The sequence below is a fragment of the Hyperolius riggenbachi genome, chromosome 1 (assembly GCF_040937935.1).
Source record: "Hyperolius riggenbachi isolate aHypRig1 chromosome 1, aHypRig1.pri, whole genome shotgun sequence".
Lineage (NCBI taxonomy): Eukaryota > Metazoa > Chordata > Amphibia > Anura > Hyperoliidae > Hyperolius > Hyperolius riggenbachi.
Genome location: NC_090646.1, coordinates 123,557,141 through 123,581,013, shown reverse-complemented (window position 1 = coordinate 123,581,013; position 23,873 = coordinate 123,557,141). Strand labels below are relative to the sequence as shown.

The 23,873-nt window shown below is 41.1% G+C and overlaps 1 protein-coding gene across 15 annotated transcripts in view; it reads left to right on the top strand.

The window, feature by feature from the left end:
- The window catches only part of APBB2 (amyloid beta precursor protein binding family B member 2), a 487,722-nt gene that overhangs the window by 57,661 nt on the left and 406,188 nt on the right, over nucleotides 1-23,873 (top strand). For 2 of the 15 annotated variants that reach the window (XM_068278492.1, XM_068278499.1), the window contains one exon: nucleotides 4,693-4,794. The exons of the other annotated variants lie outside the window; for them this stretch is intronic. The gene's annotated coding sequence lies outside the window, so the exon portion shown is untranslated. The remainder of the gene's footprint in view (nucleotides 1-4,692; nucleotides 4,795-23,873) is intronic. 15 annotated transcript variants of the gene reach the window in all.

The following is a 23,873-nucleotide window of genomic DNA, read 5'->3' as shown; positions in this document are numbered from 1 at the left end:
GACATGCCTGTGTGTCCCCCCACCGCCAGTCTCTGCCGCCCCCTCCCCCACCGTGCTATAGCCTTCCAAGATTAGCGACCATGCCCCCTCCGGGGCGTTCCTGCAGGGTTTCCAGAGCTGCTATTGGGCAGCTCTCTCCCTGGCCATGCCCCCTGCCACTCCCCCGCCTCCCTGCATGCTAAGAAAGAGAGATCTCTCTCCTTCCAGCATCGTGACCAAGAGGTCACAAAAGTGAAAGTGGGCCAGTGTGGCCCGCAGGAGCGGCGGTTTTTGCGGCTACCTGATCCTCTCAGCCCCCTGGATCAGGTAGCCTATGTTATAAGAGCCCACCTCGGGCTTTCTTTAAAGGGAACCTAAACTGAGAAGGATATGCATTTTTCCTCTTAAAATCATACCAGTTGCCTGACTCTCCTGCTGATCCTGTGTCTCTAATACTTTTAGCCACAGCCCCTCAACAAGCATGCAGATCAGGTGCTCTGACTGAAGTCCGACTGGATTAGCTGCATGCTTGTTTCCGGTGTGTGATTCAGCCACTTCTGAAGCCAAAGAGATCAGCAGGCTGCCAGGCAACTGGTATTGTTTAAAAGAATACATTCATATCCCTCTCAGTTAAGGTTCCCTTTAAGCCTTAGTCAAAGGACGGGGCTTTATACCACTGTACAATATTATATACCGTAGCTATAGAAAATATTTCTGACTCTGAAACTAGGATATTTGCGTAGCAGGGACAGTTGTCTCAGTGTAGCTGGGTCCTTGCTTTTTGCTACTGCGCATGTGTGCAGCATGGACCCAGCCTCACACAGGGAGGACGAGAGGGACGCAGCCAGGCGGGTGTGCGAGCGGGCGGCTGGGTGTGCGGCAGGTGCGCGCGCACGTGCAGCGGGTGCGCGCGACGGGCGGGAGTGCGCATGCGCGTGGTAGGCGCGGAGACAGACCTAGCCCGTTTTTAAACGGGCTGAGGTCACTAGTTCTACTATAACTTGTTATAGTTCCTCTTGAATACTTCCTGTCTCCTGTATGAGATGTTTTTATTTTTCTGGTACCAGTTGACAAGAACTTGGGCAAATATTACCAACATGGACACAACACCAAGAATCTCTTTTTGTACAGGTTGGAAGTGTTAGAACTTCTGTCTAGTTTCTGTTCTTATCCTTCAGTCCTTGTCTTGGTGACAATGAAGGCTTACATTAGAGCTGTCACAATGTCAGCGAAACAGTAAGCAGTTAAAGGCTGTTCTATCCAAACACAGCATAAACGAGAGAGAAAGATGGTGTGACCTCATGTAATTTTGTTTTACCCATAAGCTATAACTGCCTTCTCTGTGCACTTTCTTCATTATCATTGCCTGGTGGCGCTTTATCCACATTATAGAGCTATGCAACCAATTATTGGTACATATACCAGAGGCTGTAAATTTCCCTCGATTACAGCAGCTGCCTATTCCATTGGATTTCTGATAGGCTTAGGAGTCATTCCAAGACTAGAGAACTGCGAGCACAATCATTGCACTGCTGCTAGACTGCAGCTGGGGTTAGGTAAGCAATAGGTGGACATTTTTTTCTGTCTTCGTCAGTAGATTTTGATTCCATATTGGTACAATAAAGGATGCGTACAAGTATAGTTAAAGTGGTCTGAAACTCTACTGTACTGAGCTGACAAGCAGAGACATATGAGAAATGTTTACTAGAAAGCTGCTGTATTTATATATTAAGGTGGAACAAAACTCTGACATAACATTCAACAAAAATGTGCTTTCCTACTTTTCATTACCCAGTTACCATTGTTGCTTTTGTGCACAAGTAATATTGCCTGTTTACAAATTACAAGTCCCAAAGTACAGTTTACCTGCTCTGAAAGCTGCCACTGCATTCTATTTATACATTTTAAGATTAGCTTGTGAGTCCCATGCAGGGACAGTTGGTGACAATATTATATATATGGTACTCCAAAGCACTGTGCTATATAAATACTAAATAATACTAATACTGTACATTTATGTTCCTAGGCTTTGCCTGAGCACGACTATTCTATGCTGTAAGCCAGTATTTCTATTGGTGCTAAGTGTGTAACATTTACTTTACATGATTCTGTATGCTTAGCAGTAGGGTGTGAATTTTGCAAAGTTACACTTAAAATGTTACAATTGCATGTTGAAAAAGTGGGCACATTTTGGCTTTGATCATTCTGATTATACTTCAGCTTTGAAGTGATTGGTAATGTGGGCTTTGTTAAGAGGTTGTTTGTGTAGTATATCAATCTGTGCCATCGTCATTCTACTCTGGAAAAGCACACTACAGATTTTCTAACTGAAATTGTTTTGTATGATCTGCTATTTGGGAATGGTCTATGAACAGGTTTTTTTTTTTCTAAAATGTAAAATTGTTTCAATTCAGGAAAGTGGAAATGCCAAACATACAACTAAGTACTGCTTCTGTGTCACATTTAGATAATAGCAGGCTTAAAGGACCATTATTACAAAAAGAGTAAAAAGTTAAAATCTGCCGGAATCGATACATTTTGGACTAGTCCTTCTTCTGATGGGGGATTCCCAGTTTTTTCTTTGTTTTCAAACGCATTTCTTAAAAGGCAGTTGCTAAATTAAGTGTCAAAATAGTAAGATACTAGCCAGCCCCCCTACTCACTTGCATACTAATTTGACAGTTACACTTAGCAACTGCAAATCCCCCATGAGGAAATGGACTAGTCCAAAACATGTCAGTTCTGTCCGATTTTAACTGATTACTTTTTTCGCGTTAGTGGTACTTTAGAGAAAATGTATGTTAAAAATGTGTTTTACTTATGTACAGATATAGTGGGTGATAATAAGGACTTTGCCTGGTGTCTGTTTTTCTTATTTGGGGTCTGTATATCTTCCTGTTAATCTTTTGAGTCTCTCATAAGGGAACATAAGAACAGGAAGCCTGTCCCCTTGTGTTTTGCCCTCAATGGCGTATGTTATAATTATGATTAATATTGTATTTATAAAGTGGCAGTGGCGCGGTAGGTACAGCTGAAAAAGCGGTGGTGTTAGGCATAAATAGGCGGCGGTAAGTGTGAGGATAGAAAGAGATATACGGCTATTGCAGTATTGATATTATTACTGATATTCTACTATTGATAACAGGTGATAGTAGAATATACTATCTGTAAAATCTCGCACTCAACATGTGGCACTTTTAAATGTACATAGAAATATGTCTGGTTCCTGAAGGCAAGCTGATCCTTAGATACATTTTTGTATCTGTTGCAGGCCTTAGTCTCACTTCATACACACATGGAAATGGCAGTTTTAGAAAAACAAAAAATACATTGAAGTCCGACATGGAGCAGTCATCAGAATCAGAATAGTTTCTTTCGCCAAGCATGACTGGGTCCTGCCTGGAATTGGGTTTGGCACAATACATACATAGCTCAAGTGGAGGATAGATACAGGAGATTCAAGTCAGCAGTGCGTTACCTGGTCACTTCCACTGCAGCAGATGACCCTGTTGCGTACTCTGACGCAAGGTCACCGCATCTCTACCACAACACAAAAATTACATGTAAAACCAGCCTAAAATAAGCTCTTTGGGGTTCTTTACGTAATTGATTATTAAAATTCCTTTTCTGACTGCAGCCACAGTTGGAGTGATGTGTGTTTCCCCACCTTCCAGAGATTGTAGATTGTGATTGTGTAGTGTAGATTTTTCAAGTAGGAGGCGAAAGCACACATCTTGTATAGATATTTACTTTGGCTCCTCACTCTGTTTAACTTGCACTGCCTGTTCAAGCAACTAAATACTCTGCTGACTTTTCTTAAATAGCAGAGCAGGCAGAAGGTGCTGAGGGTTTATCCAACCTTGCTGGTGCATTCCATCCCTGTGTGGATGTGTTGAGGCTGGCCTGCCTGGCGGCTCCCTGCACTCTCTCTAATCAGTTGTGACAAGCTTCAGTGTCACTTGTGTGTTCCTCTCTCTACAATGTCTGGACGCTTCCCATAATAATGTAGATTGACATGACGGCTGCATGGCTCTCAAATCACAGCTTCTCCGGAATATATAGCTTTCACATTTATGCCTACTGTGCTTGTTTAACTCCTGTCTCTTGTAGGAATACAGAAGTTTCTTTCTGGCACTTTTTAATCATGACCTGCCAGCAAAACACTTTGGAATTTGCTGGGGCCAATTTATTTCTGACAAATTTAAAATGGATCCGAGATAAACTTTTACTCATTGCATAATTGTGTTCCTTTCATATAATTTATAGGGCATTCCTCAAGCCAAATACTAATTCCCTATAAACTAAACAAGCCTCGTCCACAGCTTCTCCAGTGCCTTGGCACTCTCAGACTCATGTAGCAAGGGCTTATGGGAGCTCAGTCTGGGAAGGAGGAGGAGTAGGTTACTAGCCAGAGAGTTCAGAGGCAGAGGGGAGGGGGAGAGGGGAGTGACGTTTTCACAGGCTGAGGGCTGGAGATACAAATCAGCTTGCCTGTGTGTAATGTGACAAACAGAACATGGCCGCTCTCACTGTATCACAGGAATAAATAATCATAAACTGTTGAAGCTGTTTGCAGCTAGATTTGCTGTGTAAACTATCTAAACTTTAGATAAGATATATAGACATGTTACTTGTTATAGTTAGTTTTTCATCTCGGATCCGCTTTAACTCCCAAGATTTGCTGAATGAAAGATTATATTTATTTTTTTTCAGATGAGATATTGAGATATTGAAGATATAATGATCAGCGGAACAGCCAGGCAACTGATATTGTTTAAAAGGAAATAAATATGGCAGCCTCCATATCCCTCTCAGGTCAGTTGTCCATTAGGCCCACAGAAAGACACCTTAGTATAGTAAAGTAATGTTGCTGCAGTATGTGCATTTATAATTAACTTGCAAGCAACCCATTAGGAATATTTTCATTATCTGATTGTTCTCAGAATTGTGGGATTATTCTGGCAGAGCAGAACAATTTCCTGTCTTATGCTTGCTGTAATTACAGGGCAAAGTTTACATATTAGAGAACAAATATTCAGCACTAGGAAATGAAAATGTATTACAAGTTACAAAGGGACTTCAGAAATGCTATTGAAGGGCTGTGAGAGCGGCCCAGTGGAACAGCTCTGAAATGATGAACGCATGAAGCCCACTGAGTACTGTGGAAATGTCCTCCCCTCCCAGCGTTATGCCGCTGAGATATATTAATAAATAACACAACCTTGGTTAGGCTGTAATTAAAATGCAATTAAATAGAATGATTTCAAAGAGACGAAAGGATATTTTCCTGTTAATGTGTTTGGTTATAGAGTACGGCGAACAATTCATGTTTTCATTTCACGGAAGGTTTGCTGTACTGCTCAGTATTAAAGATAGATAATGAGATGTTGATCATTCTAAGTTGATGCAAATTTATGCAGCTTGGACATGGATAGGTCAAATGCAGCAGCTGCTGAGTTTGATTGGTCAATTTCCAGAACTCGTACAATTTGCATCAACTTGAAATAGCATCTCCTTGACCATCCCTGCTTAATATGTTGTTTTTTTTTATATCAGGATCAGACCCAAGTCAGACATAGTGTGGCCTTAATCCTGCCAGATGTCAGAGTGCAGCTATAGTGTGGCCCCAGTGCAATCCTAGTCCTTCCTAGAGCTCATTCATACTAGTCAGTGAAGTGTGGTCCGGTGTTAGACAAGGAGCAGAAATGTGTTTTGAAAGCTTGGAATAAACCATGTAAATTGTTCATTAACGTTATCACCTGAATCAACGTTTATTGGTTTGATGTCTGCATTCATACTAGTCAGTGAGTTGAAATGCATGAATAAAAAAACAAACATGTCAATGGGGTTGTGAGTTGCTGTGCATTTCTATGAGTTTTAACTACTGACGAGTTGAAATGCAATGCACAGCAACTCACTGTTGTAGTGTGAATGGTAAAATGCTACTACGTAAAATGCACACTATGTGCAGTGAGTCAAAACTTACTGCAACTCACATAGTGGGAATGAGCCCGTCACAGTGCAGTTCTAGTCTCTCTAAAGCTACATACTCGTCACTCGACTGGTCCAGCAACGTCCCCTTGATGACGGTCATCAAGCGACGCCTCTGCTTGTGACATCACACAACTACGCGACGGGTGCGAACTGGAAATAAGTGATCACAGTACTTTGCGTGGAGTCGTCGGGGATCTTAACAATCCGATCCGCCGTGTCCTTTGCTTAATGACGCGCAATCGCTGCAAGGGGCAACATCGTTTAACATGATTATGCTAAATGATGTTGCCAGACACTGGGTAACATCACCTCAAATATCGCCTTGTGCGTTCAAGGCTTAAAGGTGTGTACACACTTATGACTGATGTCACTCGTCATGGACTGGGACCCGATCCCTTGGGCAACATCGCTGGGCAAATGATGCAAAGTCAGCTGTAAAGTTCACAACATGCTCTGTTGCTATGTGGGAGGGTTGCAGGGGGCTGGGGAGCAGGGAGCGGCAGGCAGAAAGGAATCGGCCATTGCTTGGCCAAGTTGATCCGCCTGGCGGATGCTTTGCAGGGCGTCGGTCAGGGGCTACTGTACACACACCCGATTACCAGCTGGAGGCGGTCATTAATGAAATGACGGCAATGGAACAGCTGAAACTCATAGCTGGGGGTGGCTTAAGTGGGGATCAGTGAGCACAACTTCACTTTCTTTCTATTTATTTTTTTTCAGACTTCAGATTATCATTAGACAGTGGAAGTTAGTCAATCTCTAACCAGGGTTGTGGAGTCGGTACAAAAATCATCCGACTCCTCAGTTTATGAAACCTCCGACTCCAACTCTGACTTCAGGTACCCAAAATGGCTCTGACTCCTTGACACCGACTTTTTAGTCTTATACTTACCAAGTCTGTGTATTTGGTACAAAAATCATCTGACTTCCGACTCCAGGTACCTAAAATTGTTCCGTCTCCTTGACTCCAACACAGGGCGCTGCTTCTGGTTAATGTTCTGGCTAATAGAACTGATCCTCGTTTTTGACCTGGATCAAGGTACTATATTCCAGACTTACGGCCAGGGTACATTATGCGGGCCACATGTCAGTTTATTCCTGTTGACAGGGGAACGAGACAGGGGTGTCCCTTGTCACCCTTGTCACCTATTTTGTTTATCCTGGCAATGGAGCCCCTGGCCATTGCAATAAGACAGAGAGACGGGATCTCAGGAGTGGAACTAGCAGGTATATCACATAAGCAAAATTTATTTGCTGATGACCTGTTGCTCTTTCTTACAAAACCTGACACCTTTAGATGGTGGAGGGATCAAGGCCTGGAGCAGATTCATAAATTAACTGACAGCTCAGGTGTTCTCTCTTGGGAAGTGCTGGTGGACAAATTTAAAATCCCTAACACAGAGCGTTTTCGCTACATGCAGCTGCGCCACTGGCTTAGGTCCTTCCTACCATCACAAATAACTTACCCGCTAGCCCTAACCAGATTTGAACATTTCTGTTCTAAGGATCCCTTCTCCAAAGGGACTATATCTGCTCTCTACACCATTCTAAATGAACCCCCTGGTCCCCCCACTCATTCGTACATGGCCCGATGGGAGTCTGACTTAAGAGGGTCAAAGCCCAGAGAGGGATGGGAGAGGGCCTGAACCGCACTTCCGAATCTGTCCATTAATCTCTCAATAGTGGAATCCGCATACAAAGTCTTTCTGCGGTGGTACTGGGTCCCGACTAGATTAAAACATATTTCAAGCACAAACTCTGGCCTTTGCTTCAGAGGCTGTGGGGCCCCTGGCAGTATGGTTCATACCTTTTGATCTTGCTCGATGCTCTCCAGGTACTGGTCAAAAATTTTCAGACTCCTCCACTCCCTGTTTGGGGTCCAGATAGCAAAGGATCCTTGGGCCGCCCTTTTGCATTTCAGAATAAACACTCTAAACAGAGACCAACAAACACTAACACACTTTGTGTTTGTTGCGGCCAAACAGAGTATTGCTCGAGCCTGGAGGACACAATTTGTCTCCTTCCTGGAAGTGAAAAGAAGAGTCTCCGCTTTCATGGTCCAGGAAAGGATGGCAGCTACCCTCGAAGATAAGGTGGACAGATACAATAGAATCTGGGAACCCTGGCGCCTATCAGAAAGCCTCACCTAAAGAGTTCATCTGTCAAAATCTCAAAAGCCCCAACTAATGTCCCATCAGGACCTTGCTTTTTGACATACCCCCTCCCCTCACCTCCTTCCCCTTTCCTTACGTCTTCCTCCTTTCCTCTTTCTTCTTTCTTTCCTCTTACATCCTTTCACTCTCTCTTTGTGGCCACTAGGCCACCGGCACGTACTCTTGGTAACGCTTGTGACCTAGTAGGAAAGTTTCCATGAATATACTCCATTATTTTGATTGAGATGCCACGGCAAGGCGAATGGAAACCTCAGTAGTTATATTTGTATAACAATTCATGTTGGTTCATGAGCTGTACCCCTGTTATGAGTCGGTCTGCGACCGCACATGACTGTAATTATCTTTCTATACGAAATGAAAATCTAATAAATATTTTGAAACAGAACTGATCCTATGTTCTGTACTGCTGACATCATTCACTCGTTGAAGTGATGCTTGTCATATAGTATATATCTGACATTTTCTTTCTTAATATGATGCCCTTATCTTGAACTGTGCTGCAATCAGTGAAACACAGAGCCCGTGGTGTGCACTGTACTCCGCAGAGCTCATGACAGTCTTATGAGTATTCAGCTATTGGTTTTTCCATTGCAGCCACTCTCATCTCCTGCCCGCAGTTCCTTCATAGTTGACAGAAGCGTGCCAGATAAAAGTTAAGAGGAATGTTTTTCTGCTGAAATGTATTTTTAGCCCCTTGCTTTTATTATGGAAACGGATGGATAAGCTCGGTCCATGATTTTCCTTTTAGAATTTGGCAAAGCAGACTGAACTTAAATGAGGGGCCAGATGAGCTGCTTGTGGTTAAAGGAACCACGGACATCCTGCCAGCGGTTGTAGCAGTATCCACTATTATATTTTTATTTATTTTTTTGCTTTTGCCAAGCTGTGGTAGCTGCCCTTTTTATAAGGAAGGTGACGGGAAAGCCTTAAAGAAGAACTCCAGTGACATACAGTAGAACGTAGTAAAATGTACAGGCTACCCACTTGTATGGTAATCATCCTGATTTTGAGCATCAGAAATACTTCCTATATCTATATACAGTCAGGTCCATAAATATTGGGACATCGACACAATTCAGATTATTTAGTCAGTTTTTGCCCATTGAAAAATCTTTATCTCCCTTGCAGTCTTAGATGTATCACAGGCGGTAACATTTTTGTCTGGCAAAGTGCAACGCTGCGCAATGTTTGTTTGTTATGCCTCCCGAAGGCAGTAGAAACAACGCTTGGTCTCCCAGAATGTTCTGGGAGGAGAATTCTGCATACTAAACAGCCGAGACTGAACATCACTGGAACGGTGTGGTTTACCAATACACAGTAATACTGTATTGCCGCCAATATACTGGGATGGCCAATGGACGATCCAAGCAGACGCCGAGGGAGCACATGGCCTGAAGGGGGATAGAAGAAGCCCCAGGTAAGTATACCAGTAAATGCTTTTCTTTAATCCATTTTCGGTACACTTTAAGGTATTTATAATCTTCTAGTAATATTGATGGTCTACTGAAAGAGGAGGAGGCCTTACGGTTAATTCAAATTCTTCACTGGATGGGGCTTTAAGGCCACAGCATTGGGGAAATAATGTGATTTCTAATCTTGTGAAGGCTTCACATGTATTAGTAATACATGATAAATAGGTTTTTTAGATTTTTAATTTTGTGGGAGATTTTACAGAGGAGTGCTTTCAGGTGTTTGAAGTATTTCAATAAAGTTTTTGTCTCAAAATTGCATTCAAGTTAACAAATCTGTATGAAACCTAATCTTTTTATTGGTCTTATGTAAAATAACCATAGTATGAGATACTGAATTTGGGGTTCTAATTACTTTTAGACCATAGTCAGTAAAATTAAAATTGGTAACGCTTTAAATATACACTCTGTATAATGAATCTATAAAGGAGTTTCTTTTTTTATTGAATTGCTTAAAGAAATGATGGTAACCTATTTATATATATTTATTTTGTATATTGATCAGTTATTCGGTATCTGGACTGGATGTCTCCTTTTAGTCAAACTTCATCTGTCAGTTTAGTGTGTGCAGTATTTCTTCAAAGGAATTAAAAAAAAACAAAAAACAAAAAAAAACAATTGAAAGTCTGAGGGAAGTGTAATAATAGCACTTAAGTTTCACATGCAAGTTTTAAATGTGGTGAATAGTAAATATCTACCTGATATTTATCATTATCCCCAGCTTCCCCAATGCCCTTCTGCATATTAGATCAGAGAACAGCAGAAATCCAATGGAATATCCTTATCTATGATAATCAAGAAGGAAAGCAGGTCCGGCACCAGTCAATAGGCCTCTGACGAAGCAGGGGGACCTGCGAAACGGCTGTCAGGCCGCTCTTTTGTACTCTCATATGACCTTACTGTACCTGTTGGAATAAATTACTACTGAAGCATTGAGACTGGTGCCGGACCTGCTTTCCTTCTTGGTTATTAAACATGAGTTCTCATAGGTAGAGAGCACAGTCTGCTCAGCTTCCAACTGTCTATAGTTAGTGTGCAACGAGTGCCAGTCACTCCCTGTTCTCTCTCTTCTTTAAAATATCCTTATGTATGCCTTTCCTTAACCGCTTTCTCCTCCTGGACGCAGAGCTACGTCCAGAAGGCCATGCGCGCTCCAGCAGCCGATTGCGCGTGCACGCGCGCTCCCGGCCATGGATCGTTAGCCCAGGAATCAATGAATCGGGCCATGGTGCCTGATCACTGATTCCTCTCCCCCGCAGAAAAAGCGACAGCTTCTCTCGGAAGCCTAGCTTTTTCTGCCTCCTACGCCCCCCTACGTCCCTCTAAGTGTACATGTTACACTTAGTGACGTCATGTAAACAAACCTAAGGTTGCCATCTTGTGGCCAAAAAGTAAAACTACATCTACATAAAAAAAATAAAAATAAACATATATTTACATTAAAAAAATTACTATTTACATCTCACCCTCCCAAATATACCCAAGTAAAATGTTTAATAATAATAAAAAAAATTACAATAAAAAAACCCCCAAATATTTACCTAGGGGCCTGTACACACTGAAAAACGCAAGCAAAATTGCATGCGCATGCGTTTTTAAAATCGCATCATATGCGTTTTTAAAAACGCATGCGCTTTTGCCTGCGTTTTTGATGCGGTTGCATTTTTTTTGTAATTGCTGATTGGCTAAAGAATCCTTTGGGTTTTTTTTTTCTAGCTTACATTTCAACAGGAATCAGGAAATTGCAGAGTCTTCTGGGATACTGACTTCTGAAAAATGCAATGGAATCGCATTGCATTGCGTTTTTCATGCGTTTTTCAAGCACTGAGCTTAAAAAAGCGCAGCAGGCACTGCTATTGTGTTTTTCTAAAAACGAATCGCACCAGTGTGTACAGGTCATCACGATTTTCATTATTTTTCAAAAGACCTTGCGTGTACAGGCCCTCAGTGTCTAAACTTTTTAAATATCTATGTAAAGATGAAATATTTCTATTTTTTTTTTTATTATAAGCTTGTAAATAGTGATGGACGCAAAACAGAAAAAATGCACTTTTATTTCCAAATAAAATATTGTCGTCATACATTGTGATAGGGACATAATTTAAACGGTGTAATAACTGGGACAAATGGGCAAATACTATACCCATTGTATTTGCCCATTATTAATTATTAGTTTTAATTATGGAGGCATGTATTATTTTAAAACTATAATGGCCGAAAACTGAGAAATAATGTTTTTTTTACCGTTTTTTTCTTATTCTTACTGTTAAAATGCTTTTACAGTAAGGTAGCTCTTAGCAAAATGTATCACCCAAAGAAAACCTAATTGGTGGTGGAAAAAACAATATGTAGATCAGTTCATTGTGATAAGTAGTGATAAAGTTATAGGCTAATGAATGGGAGGTGAACATTGCTCGGATGCATAAAGTGAAAAGACTGAGGGCTGAAGTGGTTAAAGGATACCCAATGTGACATGTGACATGTGACGTGATGAGATAGACATGTGTATGTATAGTGCCAAGCACACAAATAACTAGGCTGTATTCCTTTTTTACTTTCTCTGCCTGAAAGAGTTAAAAATCAGGTATGCAAGTTTCTGTCTAGGTCGGATTATAGTGTAACCCTCACTGATAAGGAATTATAGCCATGAAACACTTTCCTTTCAGAAAATGATTTCTGAGAGCAGAAAATAGATAAAAAGGGGCAATAGTTCATAGATTTTAGCTCTGGCATACTTCAATTAATGTGTCATTGAGAAGAGGTCATGAAACAGTAAAAACTTAAAAATTAGATTGAAGTATAAAATAAAACTGTGGGATAGCTTAAAAAGTTATTTTTAGGAGAAGGGTACATACAATTGTTTATCTCATAATTTATTTTTTACCTCGGATGTTCTTTAAGTAATTTTATATCTGAATAAGGCAAATTCTAATCCAATCAGATTGATAAATTAATGTAAGTGGTGTATAGAAGCAAAGTGGTAGACAGAATGCCTATGGCCTCGATTCATAAACAGCAGTGTGATAAAAAAATCTTGTCGGGAAAATACCGCACTCGGTATTTTCCCGGTCTGTGTGCTAATTCATAAAGATTTCCCCAGCTGCCCTTGGAGGTCGGTAAATTACCGCAGCCCATTGAGCGGTAGAGTAGAGCAGTGTCTTGATTCTCTCTTTGCCCTGCAGAAATGAATCACACAGCCGACTCTCTCCACTGATGACTCAGACAGATGAGTCACACAGTCTTTCCCTGCCTGCTGAAATGATTCACACAGAGGGCTCTCTGGCTCTCTCCACTAATGACTCAAACAGACTTCGGATCTCTGTACTTTGGCATTCATCAGAGCTGTCGGTAACGTGTTAAGACCTCACTAGAGGTGTCGGTAACTACCGCCAGGCTTACCGCTTGTTGAAGGCTTTATGAATTGACATTTGCTGACAATTTACTGACATGTGTTGTCGGTAACTGCAGCCAAGTCGGTAATTTATCTCCCTGGTCGGTAATGTCAGCTTTTCATGCGGTAACAGCCTTTATGAATTGACATTTTGCTAAGTGGTCGGTAAAGTCTGCTGTTTTCAGCATTACCGCATGAGGTAATGCTTTATGAATCGAGGCCATGTGTGTTGGCAAGCTCTACACACATTTCTTCTCTTCTCTGGAGTCAGCTGGTAAATGAATCCAGCTAGAATGATAATGTAACACACAAAATACAAAGATCAGTAGATCCTAGACTACATTTCCCAGCATCTCTGCACTATGTTAAAACATGTATCTACATGAGGAGGTTGGATCTATAGTATTTCACAGGAAATAGGTGTTGTGCAATGTATGATTTTAATCTGCTAACAGGAAAATACGAAGGCACTGAAGGTTGTATGCCTGCTTGGATAGGTGTACAGCTGCTGGCAAGCATTGCCACACAAAACATTTTTACATTTTAAAAAATTCAGTTCCAAACCAAAAGTAATAATTGTAATTTAAACTAATTAAAACATTTGGCTTGAGATTTGCTTTGTTCCGTTTTGCACTTAGTTGAGGTGAATTCTGGTGCAACTTAAAATGAGGGTTTGTCTTTAACATGGATGTGATTCAATCACTTCTTACTTTGCTTCTGTGCCAACTGCACTCAATCACGCAGGCTGCTGGCACAGCTCTGAAAGTTTACACACCCTCACCAGACTTGATTTTAGACTTTTTTTTTTTTTAATAGAATGCACTTCTTCAGTCAGGTAGCTTGAACTATTAACTTACGCATAATGAGTGTTAATTAGGCTAGACTACTTGTTGCCTGAAGTAACTGATTTATCTGTATGTAGAAATGAGCTGAGTATTTATTCCCTCATTACATCTTCAGAAGTTTTTTTGTAGTGCTGATGGAAGGTCCTCTAATCTAGAACACTAAAAGGTATTCAGTTGAATGTGCATCATTTCTTTGTGGCTGACGTGACCTGAATAAATAAGTCTTCACAGACATCGCAGATCAGCTGTACCTGGTTTTTCATTACCGCTTAATATGCAGATTAGATTATTACATAACTTGCAATACATGTACAAAGGGGAGGGATATGACCATATACAGCACCACACGTATATATGCAAAAAGTATAACAAATGTATTCAATCTTCATAAAGCACCATATAAACAATTAAAAACATTTAAAACCAAGTCAGATACCTCATATACTGTATGTATAAGTATATCATGATAATCACTGTAATGGTTATTACTATTAAACATCCAAGTATCAAATATCACCTGAGGAGCTCAATATAAGAGCTACCACAGAGATTGAACCCGGGTTCAGCATTCCTCATATAGAATAAGTGCAAAAAAGTGCATAGCAGGACATAAGGCATCCTTAAGGTAGTTGTCAGGCAAACATTAAGAAAATAAGCGCTACTTACCGGGGGCTTCCTCCAGCCCCAAGCTCCCAGCCGCAACTCTCCCTTCAGCCGTTCGCCGCAGGTCCGTCCCGTTCCCTGGCGACGTCAGAGCGACCTGGGGGTGATTGACAGCGCCGATCGCGCAGGCGCAGAACAGAGCGACCTCCAGGTCGCTCTGATGTCATCGCCGGGGACCGGGACGGACCTGCGGCGAACGGCTGAAGGGAGAGCTGCGGCGAGGGACGTGCTGGGAGCTTAGGGCTGGAGGAAGCCCCCGGTAAGTAGCGCTCATTTTCTTAATGTTTGCCTGATGACTCCTCTAACTTGCAATAGATACATACTGTCTGCCCCCCCAAAAAGTCACACAATCTAATATTGCCTTGAGCTTTGGCTGGGGCATCGTCTCGATGAGCTTCTGCAATGTCAGTACATTTGTTTACCTCCACAGTTGCATATTTTTTGCCAAGATCTTGTACAGATGATTGGAGAACTGGACTGCTGTGGGAATTCTTCTCCAGGACATCACAAAGATTCTCAGTTGGATTAAGGTCTGGACTCTGTGGTGGCCAGTCCATGTGTTAAAATGATGTCACATGTTCTCTGAATCACTCTTTTACCGTTTGAGCATGATGAATCTTGGCATTGTCATCTTGGAATATGCCTGTGCCATCAGGGGAGAAGAAACTAACTTCCATTATCTATAACCACAACTACTAACAATGTGATTGGCTATAATGTTGAATGCTTGGCAGTTGGAAACCAGCATTATTTCCCACAATGCACCAAGGTAGGGGCACTGTGGGAGGGACTTCACCACAATATTAGTCATACAGCAACCCCCCCCCCCCCCCCCTTCATGATCTATTCAAGAAAAAGTAAAGATTTATCATGGGAAAGGTATCATCAGCTGATTGGGATGAAGTTCAATCCTTGGTTAAAGTTCCTCTTTCAGATGTCCTATTCAGCTGCTTCAAGGGTACTTTATTCATGCAGACTTGGTCTAGCCAGGCAATCTAGTTATTCCAACAGGTGGGGGATAGAAACAGGAGAATTACCACCGTACCAGAAATTGATGGCTACTGGCTGAAAAAAAACATTAAAGCTATTTGCTATTTTACTTGGCTATTCTGTGTTGGAACCAGAAGTTGGGTGAGCTTCATGCCGACATACAATTGCTGCCAGATACAAGGTCATACAGACAAATCAGACAAGCGTCATTTTGCTTCTGCTGTAGCTATATGCTGTGTAGTATAAATGGGGAGAAGTGGAACTGCAGCATCATGTTTACTTTTAGGCTAATTTCAAATGGACAGCAGGACAGCCTACCATTGTCAGGTGGCTTGAGGTATCTGCAAGTCGTATTGGTATGTTGCTTGAACAGCTCTTTACCCGATTCCCTCACATCTGAAGGGTGACAATCTACCAACACACATGACATGCCACCATTTTCAGCCACTGATCACTGCTTGTCAGCCATTAGTCCCACCTTCCCATATTTACTTTAACCAAATACTGGTCTCTCCTCAGCAGCTGGGAAGCTGAACTGTGTGGAAATTACACAGGTGCCACCCATTTGAATTTACCTTAACAAGGCTTTGAGATAGTGGTTGTTAGCTTTTCTAAATATTAAATATATCTTGCTTCCCAGTGCAATAAAAAAACCTTTATAATCTGTGCTTCTGCAGTTACACTTTATATACAGTATAATCTGCTGTTTCCCTGCTTCCAGGCACATAACTATGATAAAATGCATGGGATCCTCTATGTGCTTATAGCTGGTAAAAGTCATTGACACACACAAGTAGCTTGTCAGAATGAAAGATTAGGCAGTCGGCTGTAGAGTGTTAGTAGCCAGTGATCTGGTCCATTTGGCAGGATTTGAAAAGCCTGCATTTGATACCCTTACCTTGACATGCCATTCCTCCATTATCTTAAGTGTTAAATAAATCTCCTTGTCTGAGGTGACATGGCACTTGTCACGCCAGAGCAAAGTAAGCACACAGCTCAATAAAGAGGAATCTGATGCTTAATCGACAGATTGAAGTGATTGACGGCATGGCATTAAGAATGTCACTCGGCATCAGAGAGGAGTGAGTGTGGTAAAACAAAGGCTAATTTAAGCTGTGAACTGCAGACTGTGTGCCAAGCTGTACACAGCCAAACGTCTCATATTGTATTGTCAGAGCGCCGTGTCTTTCAGCTGGAGGTTTTGCGGTGAAATAGACTTTGCATTCAGACACGGTGAGTAATGGAAGTACTGCAATAATGCTTCACGCTGAGAAAATCTTGGAAAGGAGCTTTTTATTTAATGTGGTTCTCCTTATAGCAGCAGCTTTGCACATTCTGTGGATTCTGCAGACTTTCTCACACTGACATCTGTTTTCAATCATCATGCATGATTCATCGTTCATTTAGGGGTTAAGTCAGATTGGTTGGGTCACTTTCATTACTTGCGGAAAGTGACTTATTTAGCAATTTTACTTATTTATAGAGTACAAAAATGTTCTGAAGCACTTTGCAGAGGACATGGAACCATTGACGTCAGTTCAGCCCCTATTGCAGCCCACAGCCCATTGGTTACATCACAAAACTGTACAAGGCAGGTCCTGAAAGCAATTCTTTTAATTAGTGTTCATGATAAGTATTAATTTTGCAAATTAACTATTCAGACTGAAAAATCATTTCGGTAATTCTGCTTGCCTACAGCTATACAGCTGACAATACAGGTTTAAGATCTCTAGAGCCTGTTTCCTGTTGATATAGATGAGGTCTTGCACCTACTTCCTGTGAACTACAAAGTCCCACCTCCTCATGTAGATACATCCCACCTCCTCATATAGATATGTCACATTGCCTCATGGAGATACATCCAACCACCTCGTGTAGATATGTCACATTGCCTCATGGAGATACATCCAACCTCCTCATGGAGATACATCCCACCTCCTCATGTAGGTATGTCACATTGCCTCATGGAGATGCATCCCACTTCCTCATGTAGATATGTCACAGTGCCTCATGGAGATACATCCCACCTCCTCATGTAGAGATGTCACACTGCCTCATGGAGATACATCCCACCTCCTCATGTAGATATGTCACATTGCCTCATGGAGATGCATCCCACTTCCTCATGTAGATATGTCACATTGCTTCATGGAGATAAATCCCACCTCCTCATGTAGATATGTCACACCGCCTCATGGAGATACATTACACCTCCTCATGCAAAAATGTCACACCTCCTCATGTAGAAATGTCACACCTCCTTATGTAGATACATCACACCGCCTCATGTAGACATGTCACGCCGCCTCATGTAGGCATGTCACACCAACTAATTAGGACATGTTCTCTACTGTAATGTCCAGGAATGTATTCTGGCAATTTCCCCTCTGTTTTGTGGGCAGATCTGACTGGTCCAGCCATCAGCTGAATCCAGAGCGGACAGGACACAAACTATACTGAGGTTTTAAACACATTTAGCTTATAATGTCCAGCACTTTGCTTCCATATGAGTTTTATAGTCATTTATCTTGATTGCTATTATAATTTTCTTTGTTCAGCAGGTGCATTACTAGATTTGTTGTAACCAAACTGCTTTAGAGATTGACAAGATGTCCGGAATTCCATCTCTCTCTAAAATGGATTGGTTACTGCAAACCTATTCGGGCTGCCAGGTGTATTCCATACTCCCCTTTGTATTCCATACTCTAATGCTGCACTTTGGATTATCTTGTTCAGGGAATTTCTATGCAATTAGTTAAGATAAGTATTCCTCCTTTATGGTTACTTATGCCTTTGTATGACCTGTGGGACTTTTCATCTGTTTGCTTTTCCCATCCACTGGATCATGTACAGTTAGTCCCCTGTTAACAAGGCAGGGACTATAAGCCCATTCTTAACCTGAATCCGTTCTTAAGTCAAAACACTGTCATCTCTGTCCCCTGTACCTCCTCTATGCCCCTCCCCCCAATCGCCCAGTGTCCCCCTCTGAGTCACCTCTGTTCTCCCATACCTTTAATGTCCCCCCCACTATGTCACTTTTTAAAGGGGGTGTACTCATTTATGCTGAGCACTGTATTGTATATAGTTGTTATGGAGAGAATTTTTGTTTCTTACCAGATGTGGAATTTTGCTTTAGCCTTAGGAATTTGGCATCAATGCAAATTTTTGGCTAATTGGTAGATTCCATCATACCTCTCATTGAATTGCTATAGGTGAGTCACCACAATTTTTTTGTATAAAATGGAAGCAGATGTAGATGGGATGAATCATCCATTGACTATTCAGGCACTTGGCCACTTTTTTACTTTCTTGGTAATAACAAATATATTAACCACGTCTCTACCACAGGTTTTTTTCCCCTTCAAAAGCTCTTCCCATTTATTTGGTAATAACTTTATCATTAATTATGACCCTGAAATGATCTATATATATATATATATATATATATATATATATATATATATATATATATATATATATATATATATATATATATATATATATATATATATATATATTTATTTTTTACGTTGCCAAACTAGGCTTTCTTTGGGCAGTAATTATATTATTTTACTAGTAGACCTAAGCCCGTTTAAAAACGAGCTCTAGGTCTGTGTTTAAACCCCTCCCCTCCGCCTTCCCACCCATCCTCCCGTCACCGCCGCCACTGCCGCACATTCACTGCGCGTTCCCGCCGTGTGCACGCCCGGCCGCCTGTCTGTCCTGCTCCCGTCCAACGGCTGTCCCTGCGGCACATGCGCAGTAGCACGCAGGGACACACACATAGACATGGGACGCAGAGACAGTAGGGTTTTATTAGAGAATATGCATTTGACAGGCAAGAAGAAGAAAAAAATGAAAAAAATTCACCATTTCTCAGCTTTCAGCCATTGTAGTTTAAAAATAAAATGTGCTATTGTATATAAAACAGACACATTTTATTTGCCCATTTGTCCCGGTTATTACAATATTTCAATTGTGTCCCTAGTACAATGTATGGCGATAATATTTTATTTTGGGTTAGGGGTGAAGGAGTTAAAAAATAATGAAAATGTATTTATTTTTTCTATGGTAAGTGTATAATGGTGTATTTGGAAGTAGTTTTACTTTTTGGCCACAAGATGGTGTTATACTAACTCTGTTTTCTAAAAATAGAAAACAGAACCAAGTGTTTATATGTGTTTACAGGTGTTTATAAACAGGGACATAGAAAAGCGTGGCAGAAGTTGCTAAGTGGTTAAATCAGCATGACTAAGAGCTTTTACAGTGGCAACTGTAAGTGTGAAATCTGAGCATGCTGGATTCCCCTGGAAAAGTGGCATGGTGGGATTCTGCTTGATGGACTGGCCATTCAATTATGCAGTAGTAAAGCCTGCACTATAGTATTCAGCCAGCCTACAGCTAACACTGAAAAATGGATGAGCATACCATTCAAAAAAGGTTTGCTTGCTGCTATATGGAAAGCTTCCTTCATCTTCTGTCTCCCCTGGCTGTTTTCAATTTTCAAGTGGATGGAGAAGGGCAGGTCTAGTCACATCGCCAGCATTATATTCACACTGTGGCTTCGGGAGAGGAATATGCTGGGCTTTACTGTGGAAATTACCTTCCCAAGTGCGTGTGGGTAGAGTGTGAGCACACATGTTAGAAGAGGAATGGCTGCAAGTGAGAATGACATGACACCTTCTTCTGTGCTGTGATCAATAAATAGCATGCCTACTTTACTGAGGTTCTACAGGATATAGCTTAGGTAGTTAACATGTGCACCTTGGGGAGTGGTTTATGCTGATCTCAAAGGATCCTTGAAGTGACACCGAAGCGAAAAAAAACTTGTGATGAATTGTATGTGTAGTATGGATAATTGATAGAACATTAGTAGCAAAGAAAAGTCTTGTATTTTTATTTTGAGGTATATATCTTTTTTATAGCATTGCATCATTCCATCATATTTGCAATTTACAAACCACACTGTATTTGAACTATGAAACAGAGCAGAGCTAATGACCTTTTCAACTTCCAGACAGTAAAAATCTTATCTGAAGCTGCCTGTCACTGTTTATTTGAAGTATAAGTGCCTCAGAAAACAAAGACACAAAGTGGGAGAGCTCAGAGAAGCTCTTTTGCATAGATAACAAGTGAAGTTTCTTAACTCTTCCTGTACTGGAAACAATACGAGACTCATATATTTGCTAGTAATTTTCTATTTCTCAGCTGTACTACACATACAAAGCCTTATTTCATAAGTTTATTTTCACTTCATATTCCCTTTAAACTTATCGTAGTCAATATGTTGAATCATACATAAACAAACCTGTATTTGTGTTTTAGTTCATTAAAAGCATATAGAAATGTTTAATAGCATTTATACATAAATATGGATAATTTCTAAAACAAATTTATATACATCAAAGAATACTTAAAGGACCACTATCGTGAAAAACGTAGGCAGTTAAAATCTGACAGAACCAACAGGTTTTGGGCTAGTCCATCTCTTCATGGGGCATTCTCATATCATATCACTAGCTTCTCACTGGAGCAGAGGCTAGCTAGATTAAAGCTAGATAAGGCGTATCAACCAACACAGCACTGTTAACAAAATAGGGTAACACAAAAGTATAACATATAAATATGGCTCAGAGCGGTCTGGCTACTAAATAGTATTGTGGAAGGAAAGAAGCAGCACCCTGCTGCAAGCCAAAGCACTCGATGAGTCATATGATAAAAAATACAAAATATTTATTGGTACAAACTATCCTAATATGTCATAAAAACCAGATATTCAATGCAAAAAATGGGCATGTTAATAAAAAGTAAGCGGTCTGTGAGCCTGCACAGCATATAGCCACTATCAGCCTGTATAGTGCATTGTCCCTTCAATCAATATGTAAGTAATTCCGGATCCTCAATACAACGTATACTGTGTATTACAAATAGCTTCCTATAGAGAGAAAGTTCCAGATAGACTAGATTAAAGTCTTGTGGTTGGAAAGGACTATGGCCCCACACCTTAAGGCCTTATTTGACCTCCCCATATTTATGTTGTTCGTCGCCAGCTAGTCTGGCCTCAACACTGGATAAACTCTTTAGCCTTGGCTGGTTTTGTGTAAAGACACAAAACCATGTTCCGGGGTTTCTAGATATGCTGCTTAACCTCCCTGGCGGTTTATTAAAATCTGCCAGGGGGCAGCAAATACGTTTTTTAAATTTTTTTTTTTTCATGTAGCGAGACGTCTCGCTACATGATAGCCGCTGCTCAGCGGCATCCCCCCAAAGAACGGGATCTCTTGGAGGGCTTCCCCCATCGCCATGGCGACGGGGCGGGATGACGCCATCGACGTTGTGACGTCAAAGGGGAATCCGATCCACACCACAGCGCTGCCTGGCACTGATTGGCCAGGCAGCGCACAGGGTCTCGCCTGGGGGGGGGGCCCTGCATCGCGGCAGGTAGCGGCGGATTGGCGGCGGCGATCGGGTGAGACACGCAGCAAGCAAAGTGCTTGCTGCGTGTTTAAAAAAAAATTATTCAAATCGGCCCAGGGGGCCTGAGCGGCGACCTCCGGCGGTAATGGACGTAACAATGCGTCCATACCGCTAAGGAGGTTAAAGGGAGACTCTGCAAATCAAGTCTTTTAACTAAACTCAGTTAAAGTTACTGAGGCCTACGAATTCAATCATATAATACTTAAGTTCTTACACTGATATGACGCAGCAAGGACATACAGAGGCTGTGTGGGACATATACGAGCTATGAAAGCAAGTAAAGTGCAAGCTGCTAGATATGTGTGAATGGTAATGTACGTACCGTATTTCCATTATCAGCTCCTCCATTTACATGTAACAAAATGTAAATGTTCCTCTGTATATGGCCTTTCAAAGCAAAGGACATAGAATAATTATTGCTTAAAGTCATGAGGAAATGTTGGTCTAAGTCTAAAGTCAATGTTCCATGTGCTTCCTTTGTTCCCAAAAAGTTGTTGTTCTTATATAAAGTAATCTCCCGTCTCATGTAATCTGATTTCTTACTGGCTTCTGCTGTTATTATTACTGCACACCAGTAAAAAGTCTCTAACCTTGTGCAAAAGTATACTGTAATATGCATTTTCACAATGGAAGTAAGGGTAATGGTGTTAATTTGCAGTGCCGGCTAGCTGGTAAGGTTTAGCTTTGCATAAATTCTCATAAATCATGATTTGGCTTTTGAAATAAAAATATGAATAGATCTCCCTCTTCTTTCTAATAACTATGGTCCAAAGCCTTTCCCACTTTTATCAAAGTGTTGTCTAGGCAGGCACTTTCTCCGTTTTCACTTTGTACTTCTCTCTCTTATCTCCAGTGTTGTGCTCGACTTCTCTACCGGGTGTATCACAAATCTTATTTCCTTGCCACCAAGCTTTTCTTCTCCAATCTTTAGTACCGCAGCTCTGAAATAAATGGAAAACATTGAGGTGATCACATGGAATGCAACAGACTGGCACATTGCTGCCTGTGTTACTTAAGTATTTGGTTTTCTCTTGCTTTTTAGATAGAGTGCCGAAAATATTGTGGTCTTTTTCTGTGTTGTTAATGGGAAGGTTTCCTATCAGTTTCTATGCTTGAAGACACCTGTCACTGGAAAAGGAACCGAGACAACCTTCTCAGCCTGGACACAGCAAGCCATAAAACCTGACAGATGTTCCAAGCCTCCCTTCACTTAACTAAAACGTGTTTTGATTTTCATATCTTTCACTTCCTGTTCTCCATGACCTCTATCACTGAGGAGTGAAATATAGTGAGGTATCTCCAACTGGCACACAGACAGCAATGAAAGCATGTCTAAGCTAACTCTTCCAATTCTTCCCTGCTCTCTTCACAGCTGAAATGTAGGCACTGAAATCTGGAAATGTCTCTACTGGACATTCAAGCAGCAGTAAAAGCCTGTCAGAGCCTCTAACCCATATTCTAGCGAAAACATAACGTTTTGTTCTATACTAGCTATATTACTATGGCTGTTTTCTGTCAGTTTTTTTCTGGCAGTGCTTTTCTTCCTGGTAACAGTGTCTTTCTATTAGCACCTTATTTGATATAAGCTTTTATGCTGGGTAAAGCCAAACATACAAATGTATGGTGTGATTTATTGCCTCTAGAGTATCGTGTCTGCACATTTAACTTCTCTCTGCCAGTTGGGAGAAGTTGGCTTTGTCTTGTGCCTAAATTTACTCTCTGGTCTGCTACAGTAGAGAAAGTTTCATAAAGCTGCCAACAAGGTGTCACAATTGGAATAAAAGAACAGCTATATTGTCTAAAACCTCAACGTATGGTACGCATACTTAACCAAGAATAACAAATTTAGAGTTTTAGAAAATGATAAATCTTATTTAAAGAGACTCAGAAG